Source organism: Eptatretus burgeri, chromosome 9 (genome assembly GCF_056783735.1).
Source record: "Eptatretus burgeri isolate ZD-2024b chromosome 9, Ebu_testis_v1, whole genome shotgun sequence".
NCBI classification, from domain to species: domain Eukaryota; kingdom Metazoa; phylum Chordata; class Myxini; order Myxiniformes; family Myxinidae; genus Eptatretus; species Eptatretus burgeri.
This window is the reverse complement of record NC_140969.1, coordinates 72,054,637-72,073,057: the sequence shown is the minus strand read 5'-3', so window position 1 is coordinate 72,073,057 and position 18,421 is coordinate 72,054,637. Positions and strand designations below refer to the sequence as shown.

Sequence of the window (18,421 nt, the reverse complement as noted above, 5' to 3'; positions counted from 1 at the left end):
GAGCTTGGCTGCCAGGTAGCTATCATTTTTGTTGGGGTGCAACTGTGCTGCTGATGCTGTGCCCTGATACCAGTACACTCATACTCATTTCACCAACTTCAGAAGGATGATAGGCTGAGTCAACCCCACCTGGTGTTAATTACAGCAGCCAACAGGGCTCAAACTCAGGTCCCTAAGATTCCAAGCTAACCACCTGAACCACCAAGCCAACACCAGGCCTATCATGCCAATCGGCAAATGGTACTTAAGTGCTGCCTTTCTTTGCCCGTGGACAGCCAGCCGTCTGTAGCATCAAAGACAGGGCCTTTGAGGCCCATTTTCACCTTAGTGTAAGACTCGAGAGAGGTAAGGCCAATCCGTGAATGTGTTTCTGCCTATGGTGTATCAGCACTGTGAAATGACTCGGATGGCCTGATAAGACGTCTCCTCTGAGACTTCATTTAAATATTCACTCTTAAGCTGAACTGTGCAGCCACACATTTGTGCCCCATTATGGCCATTGCCATGCAAATCTTAATCACCATGTGCCTGTCACCTGCCACGCAACACATGAACAACCATTAAAATGTGACACCTAATGGGAAGCAAATTTGTGGCTCCAAAGCAGCTAAAGGATGAATACTTAAATAATGTATGTGCTGCCGCACGCAAACATTTGCATTGCTACAAATGCAGTTCCTTATTTGCATCATGAGGTTAGCGAAGGAAATGCAGACATTACGGTACGCTCTAGACAGAAGACAGGCTGTTAGAAGGTCACAGACATTTGGCACTGTTAATGTAGAACTAGGCAAGGGTCTGAACTCCTTTTGCTAACCAGTGAGCAGTGGATGAAAAGGAAGGCACCGAAGGGTTTAAGGAAGTAGACGAATGGGAAAGGAGGAGGAATAAGATTTAAAAATGAAGGAAGACACATTTAATACAGAAACAGAAGAAAAAAAACCCACAAAAAAAAACAGGCAAGACAACAAATCCCAAGAATGAACTGCAAGTTAAAGCAGCACTGCGGCCAGACATGTAGGTGGCCACACCTAGCGATCACGAGCACATAAACAGGTGGCAAGTACACACAACCAATCAAAGCCAATCTAAACTATTAACCTTTGAACAAGACTAGAGGGTGGATAGACAGATAAGTAGATGAACAACTTGTGAGCTGAAGAGTTGTTATTCTTTCCACGATTGGAGGGTGTGATTTATTTACTACAAACATTGAGAATGGTCTCTTAAATTTCTCGAATAATTGAGCAACGACAACAAAATATAGGAACTCCTTTACAGTACGAAGTGATTGTTCATTCCTACCACTTCTTGTTTCTATTTTATTTTTTTTCCAACTCAGGCAAGAGGAGTCATGTGATGCAGAGGTAACGTATTTGCCTTAAAGCTGTTGAGTGTTGATTGGATTCTTAACCTGACTGCAAACTGTCGGATCGGTGCTCTGCAGCCAAGGCGCTTCATCCATGGCGGGCGTGCCGTGCCTCCGGCGAATGTCTGGTCGCATCGATTAATGGTGGATGTGAAAGATCACTTGGTATTTCTCCGATAGGAAGTGAGTTCTCACCGGAGCCCTGAACAAGTTCCAAGTTCCTGCCCTGACTTCTTGTGGAAGTTCTGGGGCTCACCACAACTCTGATCCTCCAAGGATAAATCATGATACCCAAGTACAGTCGGACCCCGACATTCGCGGGTCCCGCATTTTCAGTGCAAACAAAATGTGACCCGTTTCCACATTCACAGCCCTGTGCTTCGCATATTTGCGGTTTGTTTGTGGGTGCAAACAACAACATTCCCACCAGCCACGAATAAACACAAAGCAGCTCTAACCGACCATGTACCACCAGCCGTGTGAATGAACAAAAGTTCTAAAATCATCTTCCACGAGCCACGCAGAAACCCCTACCACCACCTCCAACAAACAATTGTCACACTACCCATGCAAATCTCCATCTACCCTCAACCCGTTCATGGCTACTGATATACAAAGTGTCCTGGGTTTCATTATTTTTGCGCCAACTGTTCGTCCCACTGCCTTGACCTTCTGTGATTCCTCACATTCATGAACTTTTGCACTCATCATTCGATCACGGGTCTGAAGTGTGCGAGTGGTGCAGGAGATGAGTCTGCTCCCATGAGGCAGAAAAAAAAATCATGAGCTTGAGCCAGAAAGTGGAGCTGCTTGACCAACTACAAAGGGGTGAGAGTGCTGCATCTGTAGGCAGGTACTATGGCGTAAACGAGTCTACCGTACACTAAATAAAGAAGAATGAGAAGGTGATTCACAGAAGTGACATACCCAACACCGAGGTGGCACAGTACCCAGCACCAAGGTGGTTACCCAGGTCAGTGACGTGCAAATCTAATCAATGAAGAAGGCATTGAATATGTGGGTAGAGAACAATGCCCAGAGAAACGTGCCTTTAAGCAGACCACTGATTTGGGAAAAGGCAAAGCGCATTTATGATCACCTGGCTGGCACGGGTGATGCTGCAGACAAATGTGACGTGGGTACGAGTGATGCAGGTACGAGTTCCTTCCAAGCCAGCAGGGCATGGTTTCACATTTCGTTGAGAAGGGGTATGTACCAGAGCAGGTCTTCAATGCAGATGAGACCGGCTTGTTCTGGAAAAAAAAAATGCCCAAGAGGACTTTTATCTTGAAGCGAGAGAGGACATCACCGGGCTTCAAGGCTGCGAAGGACCGGGTATCTCTTCTTCTCTGTGCCAACACCAAAGGGGACTGGGTAATCAGACCCATGATGTTTTATCATTCCCTAAACCCACGTGCTCTCAAGGGCAAGAACAATCAAACAAACTCTGCCCATATTTTGGAGAGCCAACGGAAAGGCATGCGTAACAGCTAAGAACTTTATGAATTGGTTCCAAAATGGCTTCATCCCTCAAGTGGAGAGGTATCTGGCAGACAAGAACCTCTCCTTCAAGGTTCTCCTGCTGGTAGACAATGTTCCTGGCCACCCCGAGAAGCTGAAGTTGTCAATGCTTACGTCATCCCATGCCAATGTTTACGTCATCCTCCTGCCACCCGGCATCGCCTCCCTGATCCAACCACTCGACCAAGGTGTGATTTCAACTATTAAAACGTATTTGTGCGCCACAACAATGGTGCGCCACCATCTTAGTCAGGCTTTTTTGATTTTCGATGATAAACACCTCCTTAATGTTCTTCAAAAGGAGTGTTGAAATTTACTCAAACACCAAGTTTTCATTCATGCACTACCTTGGAGTTCCCTGAGTGTGCAAGCTAAGTTTTGGGCTGCTATGTTTCATGGTTTTGAAGGAGACGGATGGACGGATACACACTGATATTTATTAGTACAGATATAGCGCAAATATATCAGCATACCTTGAAACTAATCAGGACAAGGCTGACAGGATGGCCTCCCTAAAGGTAAACTCATTTGCCTCTTAGCTGTCCAGCCTGGGTTTGAATCTCGGCCCAGGTGTAAACGGTCATCCTGGTCTTTCACAGGCAGGGTGATTCATTAATCAATGTGTGCTCCGTCATTCGAGTGGACATTAAACTGGGCGTCCTGTCTGCCGGCATTAGTTGGGTACGTTAAAGATCACATGGTCTCCTTCGCCAAGAGTAGTTGAGCTATCACTGGCACCCTGAGAAAATTACAAATTCCTGCCCTAACCTGCAGAGGGCATTGTCTCAGCGGCACAGCCGCACCCTCAGTCAATGATGCTACCCTTCAGCCTTGTGCTGCATACGAAAGAAGAACACAAGGACAAAGGAGATAATGGACGAATCAACAGAGTATGCAGGGTTTAATCCAAGGGACCTTGCATCATGAGATACGTACTGCACTCAATTGGAAATGACAATCAGACCAACTGAAAACACAGACTGTTCTGAACCAGTCAAGAAGCTATGAGGGACATTCAAAGGGCTATATAAACAAGATACAATCATGTCCAAGACAAAGCAACATTGTGTGTGTGTGTGTGTGTGTGTGTGTGTGTGTGTGTGTGTGTGTGTGTGTGTGTGTGTGTGTGTGTGTGTGTGTGTGTGTGTGTGTGTGTGTGTGTGTGTGTGCGCGCGCGACTCAACCACCTCGCTGTGTATAAGCCCACTACGGGTGTCGGGACGCAATGAGCTCATTGTCGATGATGACCGTCACAGTGATGTTTGGTTGGAGAACTAACAATATACATTTCTTATTCTTCTTCCAAAAATTACAGAGACCTCCAAGGAGTATTATCGTCCTGAGGGTTTGTATGAATGCAAGCAGGATAGAAACGTGTGTCCTCCAGCTGGACGATGCACACCTTAGCTGGCACCGATTTGCACCAGCTTTAAACTTCTCTTCGCTGGTAGTGTCAATCACAGCCTGAGGAAGAGACCACCAGAGACGGATGGATGGTGTCCAGGAATAATGATCTCCTCAAATTGTTATTCCTTGCTGGGGGGATGGCTTGGCATTGATTGTTGCCTCTCGGTGCTGTGTAGGGTATACAGACTAGGCAATATGATGGGATGCACACCAGGTTGTGACGAATGTGGTACAGCATTGTGACTTTGAAACTGTACGACGATGACCAAGAGTCCACCAATGTTGTTATTTGTCCATGGCAGACACACTCCCATGAGACTGTCTGTAGTTGTTGGTCACAAATCTCGCTGCTCGTCTTTGCACCAACTACACCTTGTCTACGTTCCGGTGTGCATGTGGATCCCAAGCACAGCTGGCATACTCCACAACAGCTATAACTACCGGTTGTGTATGTGACGTGGGAAGCTTCTTCGATTTTGTAAGGGTTGAGAAGGAAAGGGGAGCATATAGAATCAACTGGAAAGATGGGTGGGGAGAAGTCTTTAAAGTCCACTATTAGTTGGTGGACTGGTGTCTTTCAGGAAGTGTAAGTGAGCTATTGCCAGTACCCTAGCCAAATTCCAAAATCCTGCCCTAACATACAGGGGGCACCGCATCAGCAACACAGCCGCTCTCCCAGCAATGACGAAACCAGCAGTCCAAAGCTGCATATGAAATGAATGAATGAAAATCCACTAGAATGCCAATTATTATACAGTATGTATACTGTGTCAAGTCCTTGTACCATTCGCAGTGTATTTGTGTGAATTCATCTCCGAACCTTCGAGGTTGGGGAAAAAAAAAACCCACAAGAGCCGACAAAAAGTAATGTTATAGAATAGTTCGTTTTGATTTATATATTATTTACAGGTGATGTTTCCCAAAAAGGAATTTACACAACACCTTTAGATTAATATTTTAAACCATTCGAAGACTTGTCAGAATGAAGAACTAGTCTTGCTCGTGAAGGCAAATGTCGATCTGCATTGGTGGACTTTGGGATAAACTATCAATCATCTCTTTCATTCAATATTCCTTGTGATGCTCATCTTTGCTGTACTTAAAACTTGCTCACAATTTCCTTCAATTCATTATTATTATTATTATTATTAGGGTATCCAGTCAAATGGACTGGATAACCTATTGTTTTTCTTCTGTTTATTAGGGTACCCTGTCAGTACAGGGTACCCTATTGTTTTTCTTATGTTTATTTATTAGGGTATCCAGTCAAATGGACTGGATAACCTATTGTTTTTCTTCTGTTTATTATTATTAGGGTACCCTGTGAGTACAGGGTACCCTATTGTTTTTCTTCTGTTTATTATTACGCATTATTATTATTATTCTTCCGCCGGCATTTTGCACCCTTTTTCGCTTTAAAAATCATTTTCTCTGGAACACTAAGTCCGATCGACAGGAAATTTTCACCATAGTATGTATCTTTTTTGATAGCACAATCACGTTATAATTATGACGTCATTGGTCACGTGGTACGGTCGCCATCTTGAAAAAAGCGATAAACTTTGGACATCTGTATCTCGGAAACCGTGCAATGGAAAAATTTTTCGTTTGATACATTTTACTAAGCTCCCTATGTGGAACACGTGTGATTTTTCGTGACGTCATAGGTGAAGCGATATACCGGTGAAAATTCGTCAAGTAGAACGCCATATGGGAAAAATCTGAAAAATTCTGAGCATCATCTACGCCAAAAATCACTGACGAAAATGTTTTTTTTGACGTCATCGATGACGTAATTCGGCCGCCATCTTGTTTTTTAGTGTTTTTTTTAAAATCTTCTTCTCCAGAACGGCTATGCAGATTAAGGCGAAACTTTACACGCACATTCCCCTGAGGTCCTCTTTCAAGTTTGTTAATTTGTTGTTGATACGTCACATGGTTTGGCGGCCATCTTGAAAAAACCCTAAAACCTTCAAACATCTTCTTCTCCAGAAGCGCTGGTCCAATGAAGGCGAGATTTCAGAACTATATTCGTGACATGTATGCGATGCAAGTTTGTTAATTTCAAAGTGATAGGTCACATGGTTTGGCCGCCATGTTTGATTTAAGAAAAATATTAAATAAAGTTTTCTCTGGTATTTCATAAGCCATCGAAGCGAAAATTTGCAAGTGCCTTCCTCGCTCAAGTCTGCATACATGGTAAAAATTTTTACCTCAGAAGTCACATGGTTTGGCGGCCATCTTGGATAGAAAAATAGACTTTATCCGATTTACACAAAACTTCACACACTTGTTCGGGTCGACGATGGAAAGCAGAATTTAAATTCATGATATCCTCGGTCACAAGGTTCGGCAGCCATCTTGGATTGAAAATGAATAAATTTTAAAAATCTTCTTCTCCAGAAGGGCAAGACAGATGAAGACGAAACTTCACAGATATATTCCCCATGAGGTCCTTTCTCAAGTTTGTTAATTTGTTTTTGATCGGTCACATGGTTTGGCGGCCATCTTGAAAAAACCCGAAAACCTTCAAACATCTTCTTCTCCAGAAGCGTTGGCCCAATGAAGGGGAGATTTCAGAACTATATTCGGGACAGGAAGGCGATATAAGTTTGTTAATTTCGAATTGATAAGTCACATGGTTTGGCCGCCATCTTGGATTTCAGAAAAATATTAAATAATGTTTTCTCTGGAACCGCTTAACCAAACGAATCGAAAATTTGTAATTATCATCTAGCAGGCAGTATGCACGCTTGGTAAAAATTATGATGTCACACGTCACATGGTTTGGCGGCCATCTTGGATTGAAAAACGCACCTTTACCGATTAACACGAAACTTCACGTACGTGTTCCAATACCCAGTTGGAAGCAGAATATACATTTCTGATGTCATAGGTCACATGGTTCGTCAGCCATCTTGGATTGAAAAACAATATCTTCAAACGTCTTTTTCTCTGAAACGGCTGAACAGATCCAGGCGAAACTCCACCACTATGACCGCCTCTCCATGACGAATAAAAAGTTCCCACCCCCTTTTGAGGTACGATGCAACGTTTGGCAGCCATATTGGATTGAAGGAAAAATATTAATTAATGTTTACTCTGGAACTACTGCATCAATAAATGTGAAACATCAAGTTTATGGTGGAACGCTCATGCGGAATGAGGGTTTGAAATTTCAACGCGATCGGGCCCAGGGTTTGGCAGCCATGTTGGTTTTAAGAAAAATATTAAATAATGTTTTCTCTGGAACTGCTTAACCTGGAGAAGCGAAAATTTGCAGTTATCATCCACCATCGTGTTTGCACACGTGGTGCAAATTATGACATCACAAGTCACATGGTTTGGCCGCCATCTTGGATTGAAGGATAAATATTAATTAATGTTTACTCTGGAACCGCTGCCTCTATATATGCGAAACTTCAGATTTATAATTCAGGTGACATGCGAAATAAAAGTTTAAAATTTCAACCTGATCGGTCACGCGGTTTGGGAGCCAGAATTATTTAATTATTTGAATCTGGAAGCCAGTAATAACGAAATTGAATGCTTTGTGCTGCCCGGTTCGTAACTCATCTGTTCCGTGCCGTCTCGAAGCAGGCCTGTGTTTGTATCACTATTAAATATTGTTTTCTCTGGCACCGCTTATCCTTTCAATGCCAAACTTTGCGACTGTCATCTGCAGAAAGTCCCATGTTGTATCAAAGGCGGACGGACTGGGTACCCGGTCATCACTGCCAGCAGTTATAAAGTGGCAGTTCTAGTTAGGGTACCCTGTGAGTACAGGGTACCCTATTGTTTTTCTTCTGTTTATTATTATTATTATTATTTTTCTTTTTCCGCCGGCATTTTGCACCCTTTTTCGCTTTAAAAACCATTTTCTCTGGGATACTAAGTCCGATCGACACAAAATTTTCACCACAGTATGTATCTTTTTTGATAGCACAATCACGTTATAATTATGACGTCATTGGTCACGTGGTACGGTCGCCATCTTGAAAAAGCGATAAACTTTGGACATCTGTATCTCGGAAACCGTGCAATGGAAAATTTTTTCGCTTGATACATTTTACTAAGCTCCCTATGGGGAACACGTGTGATTTTTCGTGACGTCATAGGTGAAGCGATATTCCAGTGAAAATTCGTCAAGTAGAACGCCATATAGGAAAAATCTGAAAAATTCTGAGCATCATCTACGCCTAAAATTGCTGCGGAAAATGTTTTTCTTGACGTCATCGATGACGTAATTCGGCCGCCATCTTGTTTTTTAGTGTTTTTTAAAAAAAATCTTCTTCTCCAGAAGGGCTGGACAGATTAAGGCGAAACTTTACAGGTACATTCCCCCTGATGTCCTCTTTCAAGTTTGTTAATTTGTTGTTGATACGTCACATGGTTTGGCGGCCATCTTGAAAAAACCCTAAAACCTTCAAACATCTTCTTCTCCAGAAGCGCTGGTCCCATGAAGGCGAGATTTCACAACTATATTCGGGACATGTATGCGATGCAAGTTTGTTAATTTCAAAGTGATAGGTCACATGGTTTGGCCGCCATGTTGGATTTAAGAAAAATATTAAATAATGTTTTCTCTGGTATTTCATAAGCCATCGAAGCGAAAATTTGCAATTGCCTTCCTCCCTCAAGTCTGCATACATGGTAAAAAATTTTTACCTCAGAAGTCACATGGTTTGGCGGCCATCTTGGATAGAAAAATAGACCTTATCCGATTTTCACGAAACTTCACACACTTGTTCGGGTCGACGATGGAAAGCAGAATTTAAATTTATGATATCATAGGTCACAAGGTTCGGCAGCCATCTTGGATTGAAAATGAATAAATTTTAAAAATCTTCTTCTCCAGAAGGGCAAGACAGATTAAGACGAAACTTCACAGATATATTCCCCATGAGATCCTTTCTCAAGTTTGTTAATTTCTTCTTGATCGGTCACATGGTTTGGCGGCCATCTTGAAAAAACCCTAAAACCTTCAAACATCTTCTTCTCCAGAAGCGCTGGTCCACTGAAAGGGAGATTTCAGAACTATATTCGGGAGAGTAAGGCGATATAAGTTTGTTAATTTCGAATTGATAAGTCACATGGTTTGGCCGCCATCTTGGATTTAAGAAAAATATTAAATAATGTTTTCTCTGGAACCGCTTAACCAAACGAATCGAAAATTTGTAATTATCATCGAGAGGGCATTATGCACGCATGATAAAAATTATGACGTCACACGTCACATGGTTTGGCGGCCATCTTGGATAGAAAAACGCACCTTAACCGATTAACACGAAACTTCACAACCGTGTTCCAATACCCAGTTGGAAGCAGAATATAAATTTCTGATGTCATAGGTCACATGGTTCGTCAGCCATCTTGGATTGAAAAACAATATCTTCAAACGTCTTTTTCTCTGAAACGGCTGAACAGATCCAGGCGAAACTCGACCACTATGACCGCCTCTCCTTGACGAATAAAAAGTTCCAACCCCCTTTTGAGGTACGACGCAACGTTTGGCAGCCATATTGGATTGAAGGAAAAATATTAATTAATGTTTACTCTGGTACTACTGCATCAATAAATGTGAAGCATCACCTTTATGGTGCAACAGTCATGCGGAATGAGGGTTTGAAATTTCAACGGGATCGGGCGCAGGGTTTGGCAGCCATGTTGGTTTTAAGAAAAATATTAAATAATGTTTTCTCTGGAACTGCTTAACCTAGCGAAGCGAAAATTTGCACTTATCGTCTACAATTGTGTTTGCACATGTGGTGAAAATTATGACATCAGAAGTCACATGGTTTGGCCGCCATCTTGGATTGAAGGATAAATATTAATTAATGTTTACTCTGGAACCGCTTCCTCTGTATATGCGAAACTTCACATTTATAATTCAGGTGACATGCGAAACAAAAGTTTAAAATTTCAACCTGATCGGTCACGCGGTTTGGGAGCCAGAATTATTTAATTATTTGAATCTAGAAGCCAGTAATAACGAAATTGAACGCTTTGTGCTGCCCGGTTCAGAACTCGTCTGTTCCGCGCCCTCTCGAAGCAGGCCTCTGTTTGTATCACTATTAAATAATGTTTTTCTCTGGCACCGCTTATCCTTTCAATGCGAAACTTTGCGACTGTCATCTGCAGAAAGTCCCATGTTGTATCAAAGGCCGACACGTCTGGGTACCCGGTCATCACTGCCAGCAGTTATAAAGTGGCAGTTCTAGTTATTATTATTTTTCTTCCGCCGTAAATTTGCAAAATTTCCAGTTTTTTTCGCTTTAAATGCCATTTTCTCAGAAATGGTAAGACCAATCGACACAAAATTTTCACCAGATATGTATCTTTTTTGATAGCATACGTAATTGATAATTATGACGTCATAGGTCACGTGATACGGGCGCCATCTTGAAAAAACAGATCAACTTTGGACCTCTGTATCTCGGAAACCTTCTAGTGTAAAAAAATTTCGCTTGATACATTTGAACAAGCTCCCTCTCGGGTATACGTGTGATTTTTCGTGACGTCATCAGTGAAGAGGTATCCCAGTAAAAATTCGTCAAGTAGAACGCCACATGGCAAAAATTTGAAATTTCTTGAGCATCATCTACACAAAAATTCATCGTAGAAAAAAAATATTTTGACGTCATCAGTGACGTAATTCGGCCGCCATCTTGTTTTTTTTGTGTTTTTTTAAAAAAATCTTCTTCTCCAGAATGGCTGTGCAGATTGAGGCGAAACTTTACAGGCACATTCCCCCTGAGGTCCTCTTTCAAGTTTGTTAATTTGTTGTTCATACGTCACATGGTTTGGCGGCCATCTTGAAAAAACCTTAAAACCTTCAAACATCTTCTTCTCCAGAAGCGCTGGTCCAATGAAGGCGAGATTTCAGAACTATATTCGTGACATGTATGCAATGCAAGTTTGTTAATTTCAAAGTGATAGGTCACATGGTTTGGCCGCCATGTTGGATTTAAGAAAAATATTAAATAATGTTTTCTCTGGTATTTCATAAGCCATCAAAGCGAAAATTTGCAAGTGCCTTCCTCCCTCAAGTCTGCATACATGGTAAAAAAATTTTACCTCAGAAGTCACATGGTTTGGCGGCCATCTTGGATAGAAAAATCGACTTTATCCGATTTACACGAAACTTCACACACTTGTTCGGGTCGACGATGGAAAGCAGAATTTAAATTTATGATATCATAGGTCACAAGGTTCGGCAGCCATCTTGGATTGAAAATGAATAAATTTTAAGAATCTTCTTCTCCAGAAGGGCAAGACAGATGAAGACGAAACTTCACACATATATTCCCCATGAGGTCCTTTCTCAAGTTTGTTAATTTGTTCTTGATCGGTCACATGGTTCGGTGGCCATCTTGAAAAAACCTTAAAACCTTCAAACATCTTCTTCTCCAGAAGCGCTGGTCGGATGAAGGGGAGATTTCAGAACTATATTCGGGACACGTAGGCGATATAAGTTTGTTAATTTCGAATTCATACGTTAGACGGTTTGGCCGCCATCTTGGATTTAAGAAAAATATTAAATAATGTTTTCTCTGGAACCGCTGAACCAAACGAATCGAAAATTTCTAATTATCATCTACCATCGTGTATGCACGCATGGTAAAAATTATGACATCACACGTCACATGGTTTGGCGGCCATCTTGGATAGAAAAACGCACCTTTACCGATTAACACGAAACTTTACAAACGTGTTCCAATACCCAGTTGGAAGCAGAATATAAATTTCTGATGTCATAGGTCACATGGTTCGTCAGCCATCTTGGATTGAAAATGAATAAATTTTAAAAATCTTCTTCTCCAGAAAGGCAAGACAGATTAAGCCGAAACTTCACACATATATTCCCCATGAGGTCCTTTCTCAAGTTTGTTAATTTGTTCTTGATTGGTCACATGGTTTGGCGGCCATCTTGAATTTACCTTAAAACCTTCAAACATCTTCTCCAGAACACCTAATCTGATCAAGGGGAAACTTCACACCCCTATTGCACATGAGTAGGGAATACAAGTTTGTTAATTTCTAATTGATAGGTCACATGGTTTGGCAGCCATGTTGAATTTAAGAAAAATATTAAATAATGTTTTCTCTGGAACTGCTTAACCTATCGAAGCGAAAATTTGCGTCTGTCATCCTCCATGATATCTGCATACATGGTAAAAATTATGAGGTCACAAGTCACATGGTTTGGCCGCCATCTTAGATTGAAGGATAAATATTAATTCATGTTTACTCTGGAACCACTACTATATATGCGAAACTTCATATTTATAATTTAGGCTACATGTGAAACAAAAGTTTAAAATTTCAACCTGATCGGCCACGTGGTTTGGCAGCCAGAATTATTTAATTATTTGAATCTGGTCGCCAGTAATAAGGAAATTGAACGCTTTATGCTGCCCGGTTCGTAACTCGTCTGTTCCGCGCCGTCTCGAAGCAGGCCTGTGTTTGTATCACCATTAACTAATGTTTTCTCTGGCACCGCTTATCCGATAAATGCGAAACTTTGCGACTATGATTTAAGTCTCACGTTGTGTCAGTTGTGTCAAAGGCGGACGGACTGGGTACCCGGTCATCACTGCCAGCAGTTATAAAGTGGCAGTTCTAGTTATTATTATTATTTTTCCGCCGGCATTTTGCGGCCTGTTTTCGCTTTAAAAATCATTTTCTCAGGAACGCAAAGTCCGATCGACACGAAATTTTCACCGTAGTATGTATCTTTTTTGATAGCACAATAACGTTATAATTATGACGTCATTGGTCACGTGGTGCGGGCGCCATCTTGAAAAAAACGATAAACTTTGGACCTCTGTATCTCGGAAACCGTGCAATGGAAAAATTTTTCGTTTCATACATTTTACTAAACTCACTATGGGGAATACGTGTGATTTTTCGTGACGTCATAGGTGAAGCGATATACCGGTGAAAATTCGTCAAGTAGAACGCCATATAGGAAAAATCTGAAAAATTTTGAGCGTCATCAACGACAAAATTCATCGTCAAAAATGTTATTTTTGACGTCATCGATGACGTAATTCGGCCGCCATCTTGTTTTTTAGTGTTTTTTTAAAAAAAATCTTCTTCTCTAGAACGGCTGTGCAGATTGAGGCGAAACTTTACAGGCACATTCCCCCTGAGGTCCTCTTTCAAGTTTGTTAATTTGTTGTTGATACGTCACATGGTTTGGCGGCCATCTTGAAAAAATCTTAAAACCTTCAAACATCTTCTTCTCCAGAAGCGCTGGTCCACTGAAGGCGAGATTTCAGAACTATATTCGTGACATGTATGCGATGCAAGTTTGTTAATTTCAAAGTGATAGGTCACATGGTTTGGCCGCCATGTTGGATTTAAGAAAAATATTAAATAATGTTTTCTCTGGTATTTCATAAGCCATCAAAGCGAAAATTTGCAAGTTCCTTCCTCCCTCAAGTCTGCATACATGGTAAAAAAATTTTTACCTCAGAAGTCACATGGTTTGGCGGCCATCTTGGATAGAAAAATAGACTTTATCCGATTTACACGAAACTTCACACACTTGTTCGGGTCGACGATGGAAAGCAGAATTTAAATTTATGATATCATGGGTCACAAGGTTCGGCAGCCATCTTGGATTGAAAATGAATAAATTTTAAAAATCTTCTTCTCCAGAAGGGCAAGACAGATGAAGACGAAACTTCACACATATAATCCCCATGAGGTCCTTTCTCAAGTTTGTTAATTTGTTCTTGATCGGTCACATGGTTCGGTGGCCATCTTGAAAAAACCCTAAAACCTTCAAACATCTTCTTCTCCAGAAGCGCTGGTCGGATGAAGGGGAGATTTCAGAACTATATTCGGGACACTTAGGCGATATAAGTTTGTTAATTTCGAATTGATACGTTAGACGGTTTGGCCGCCATCTTGGATTTAAGAAAAATATTAAATAATGTTTTCTCTGGAACCGCTGAACCAAACGAATCGAAAATTTCTAATTATCATCTACCATCGTGTATGCACGCATGGTAAAAATTATGACATCACACGTCACATGGTTTGGCGGCCATCTTGGATAGAAAAACGCACCTTTACCGATTAACACGAAACTTCACACACGTGTTCCAATACCCAGTTGGAAGCAGAATATAAATTTGTGATGTCATAGGTCACATGGTTCGTCAGCCATCTTGGATTGAAAAATAATATCTTAAAACGTCTTTTTCTCTGAAACGACTGAACAGATCCAGGCGAAACTCCACCACTATGACCGCCTCTCCATGACGAATAAAAAGTTCTCACCCCCTTTTGAGGTACGACGCAACGTTTGGCAGCCATAGTGGATTGAAGGAAAAATATTAATTAATGTTTACTCTGGAACTACTGCATCAATAAATGTGAAACATCACCTTTATGGTGGAACAGTCATGCGGAATGAGGATTTGAAATTTCAACGGGATCGGGCCCAGGGTTTGGCAGCCATGTTGGTTTTAAGAAAAATATTAAATAATGTTTTCTCTGGAAGTGCTTAACGTGGAGAAGCAAAAATTTGCAGTTATCATCCACCATCGTGTTTGCAGACGTGGTGCAAATTATGACATCACAAGTCACATGGTTTGGCCGCCATCTTGGATTGAAGGATAAATATTAATTAATGTTTACTCTGGAACCACTGCATCTATACATGCAAAACTTCACATTTATAATTCAGGCGACATGAGAAACAAAAGTTAAAAATTTCAACCTGATCGGTCACGCGGTTTGGGAACCAAAATTATTTAATTATTTGAATCTGGAAGCCAGTAATAACGAAATTGAACGCTTTGTGCTGCCCGGTTCGTAACTCGTCTGTTCCGCGCCGTTTCGAAGCAGGCCTGTGGTTGTATCACCATTAAATTATGTTTTCTCTGGCACCGCTTATCCTTTCAATGCGAAAATTGCGACTCTGATTTAAGTCCCATGTTGTATCAAAGGCGGACGGACTGGGTACCCGGTCATCACTGCCAGCAGTTATAAAGTGGCAGTTCTAGTTATTAGGGTACCCTGTGAGTACAGGGTACCCTATTGTTTTTCTTCTGTTTATTTATTATTAGGGTATCCAGTCAAATGGACTGGATAACCTATTGTTTTTCTTCTGTTTATTAGGGTATCCAGTCAAATGGACTGGATAACCTATTGTTTTTCTTCTGTTTATTATTATTATTATTATTATTTTTCTTCCGCCGTAAATTTGCAAAATTTCCAATTTTTTTCGCTTTAAATGCCATTTTCTCAGAAATGGTAAGACCAATCGACACAAAATTTTCACCAGATATGTATCTTTTTTGATAGCATACATAATTGATAATTATGACGTCATAGGTCACGTGATACGGGCGCCATCTTGAAAAAACAGATCAACTTTGGACCTCTGTATCTCGGAAACCTTCTAGTGGAAAAAAATTTCGCTTGATACATTTGAACAAGCTCCCTCTCGGGTATACGTGTGATTTTTCGTGACGTCATCAGTGAAGAGGTATCCCAGTAAAAATTCGTCAAGTAGAACGCCACATGGCAAAAATTTGAAATTTCTTGAGCATCATCTACACAAAAATTCATCGTAGAAAAAAAATATTTTGACGTCATCGGTGACGTAATTCGGCCGCCATCTTGTTTTTTTGTGTTTTTTTTAAAAAATCTTCTTCTCCAGAACGGCTGTGCAGATTGAGGCGAAACTTTACAGGCACATTCCCCCTGAGGTCCTCTTTCAAGTTTGTTAATTTGTTGTTGATACGTCACATGGTTTGGCGGCCATCTTGAAAAAACCTTGAAACCTTCAAACATCTTCTTCTCCAGAAGCGCTGGTCCAATGAAGGCGAGATTTCAGAACTATATTCGTGACATGTATGCGATGCAAGTTTGTTAATTTCAAAGTGATAGGTCACATGGTTTGGCCGCCATGTTGGATTTAAGAAAAATATTAAATAATGTTTTCTCTGGTATTTCATAAGCCATCAAAGCGAAAATTTGCAAGTGCCTTCCTCCCTCAAGTCTGCATACATGGTAAAAATTTTTACCTCAGAAGTCACATGGTTTGGCGGCCATCTTGGATAGAAAAATAGACTTTATCCGATTTACACGAAACTTCACACACTTGTTCGGGTCGACGATGGAAAGCAGAATTTAAATTTATGATATCATAGGTCACAAGGTTCGGCAGCCATCTTGGATTGAAAATGAATAAATTTTAAGAATCTTCTTCTCCAGAAGGGCAAGACAGATGAAGACGAAACTTCACACATATATTCCCCATGAGGTCCTTTCTCAAGTTTGTTAATTTGTTCTTGATCGGTCACATGGTTCGGCGGCCATCTTGAAAAAACCCTAAAACCTTCAAACATCTTCTTCTCCAGAAGCGCTGGTCGGATGAAGGGGAGATTTCAGAACTATATTCGGGACACGTAGTCGATATAAGTTTGTTAATTTCGAATTGATACGTTAGACGGTTTGGCCGCCATCTTGGATTTAAGAAAAATATTAAATAATGTTTTCTCTGGAACCGCTGAACCAAACGAATCGAAAATTTCTAATTATCATCTACCATCGTGTATGCACGCATGGTAAAAATTATGACATCACACGTCACATGGTTTGGCGGCCATCTTGGATAGAAAAACGCACCTTTACCGATTAACACGAAACTTTAGAAACCTGTTCCAATACCCAGTTGGAAGCAGAATATAAATTTCTGATGTCATAGGTCACATGGTTCGTCAGCCATCTTGGATTGAAAATGAATAAATTTTAAAAATCTTCTTCTCCAGAAAGGCAAGACAGATTAAGCCGAAACTTCACACATATATTCCCCATGAGGTCCTTTCTCAAGTTTGTTAATTTGTTCTTGATTGGTCACATGGTTTGGCGGCCATCTTGAATTTACCTTAAAACCTTCAAACATCTTCTTCTCCAGAACACCTGATCTGATCAAGGGGAAACTTCACACCCCTATTGCACATGAGTAGGGAATACAAGTTTGTTAATTTCTAATTGATAGGTCACATGGTTTGACAGCCATATTGAATTTAAGAAAAATATTAAATAATGTTTTCTCTGGAACTGCTTAACCTATCGAAGCGAAAATTTGCGTCTGTCATCCTCCATGATATCTGCATACACGGTAAAAATTATGAGGTCACAAGTCACATGGTTTGGCCGCCATCTTAGATTGAAGGATAAATATTAATTCATGTTTACTCTGGAACCACTACTTCTATATATGCGAAACTTCATATTTATAATTTAGGCTACATGTGAAACAAAAGTTTAAAATTTCAACCTGATCGGTCACACGGTTTGGCAGCCAGAATTATTTAATTATTTGAATCTGTTCACCAGTAATAAGGAAATTGAACGCTTTGTGCTGCCCGGTTCGTAACTCGTCCGTTCCGCGCCGTCTCGAAGCAGGCCTGTGTTTGTATCACCATTAAATAATGTTTTCTCTGGCACCGCTTATCCGATAAATGCGAAACTTTGCGGCTGTGATTTAAGTCTCAAGTTGTATCAGTTGTGTCAAAGGCGGACGGACTGGGTACCCGGTCATCACTGCCAGCAGTTATAAAGTGGCAGTTCTAGTTATTATTATTATTATTTTTATTATTATTTTTCTTCCGCCGTAAATTTGCAAAATTTCCAGTTTTTTTCGCTTTAAATGCCATTTTCTCAGAAATGGTAAGACCAATCGACACAAAATTTTCACCAGATATGTATCTTTTTTGATAGCATACATAATTGATAATTATGACGTCATAGGTCACGTGATACGGGCGCCATCTTGAAAAAACAGATCAACTTTGGACCTCTGTATCTCGGAAACCTTCTAGTGTAAAAAAATTTCGCTTGATACATTTGAACAAGCTCCCTCTCGGGTATACGTGTGATTTTTCGTGACGTCATCAGTGAAGAGGTATCCCAGTAAAAATTCGTCAAGTAGAACGCCACATGGCAAAAATTTGAAATTTCTTGAGCATCATCTACACAAAAATTCATCGTAGAAAAAAAATATTTTGACGTCATCAGTGACGTAATTCGGCCGCCATCTTGTTTTTTTGTGTTTTTTTAAAAAAATCTTCTCCAGAACGGCTGTGCAGATTGGGG

The 18,421-nt window shown here is 40.8% G+C and overlaps 1 protein-coding gene across 1 annotated transcript in view; it reads right to left on the bottom strand.

The window, feature by feature from the left end:
- The window catches only part of LOC147020341 (guanine nucleotide-binding protein G(i) subunit alpha-1-like), a 141,213-nt gene that overhangs the window by 15,647 nt on the left and 107,145 nt on the right, over nt 1-18,421 (bottom strand). The gene's annotated exons all lie outside the window — the stretch shown is intronic.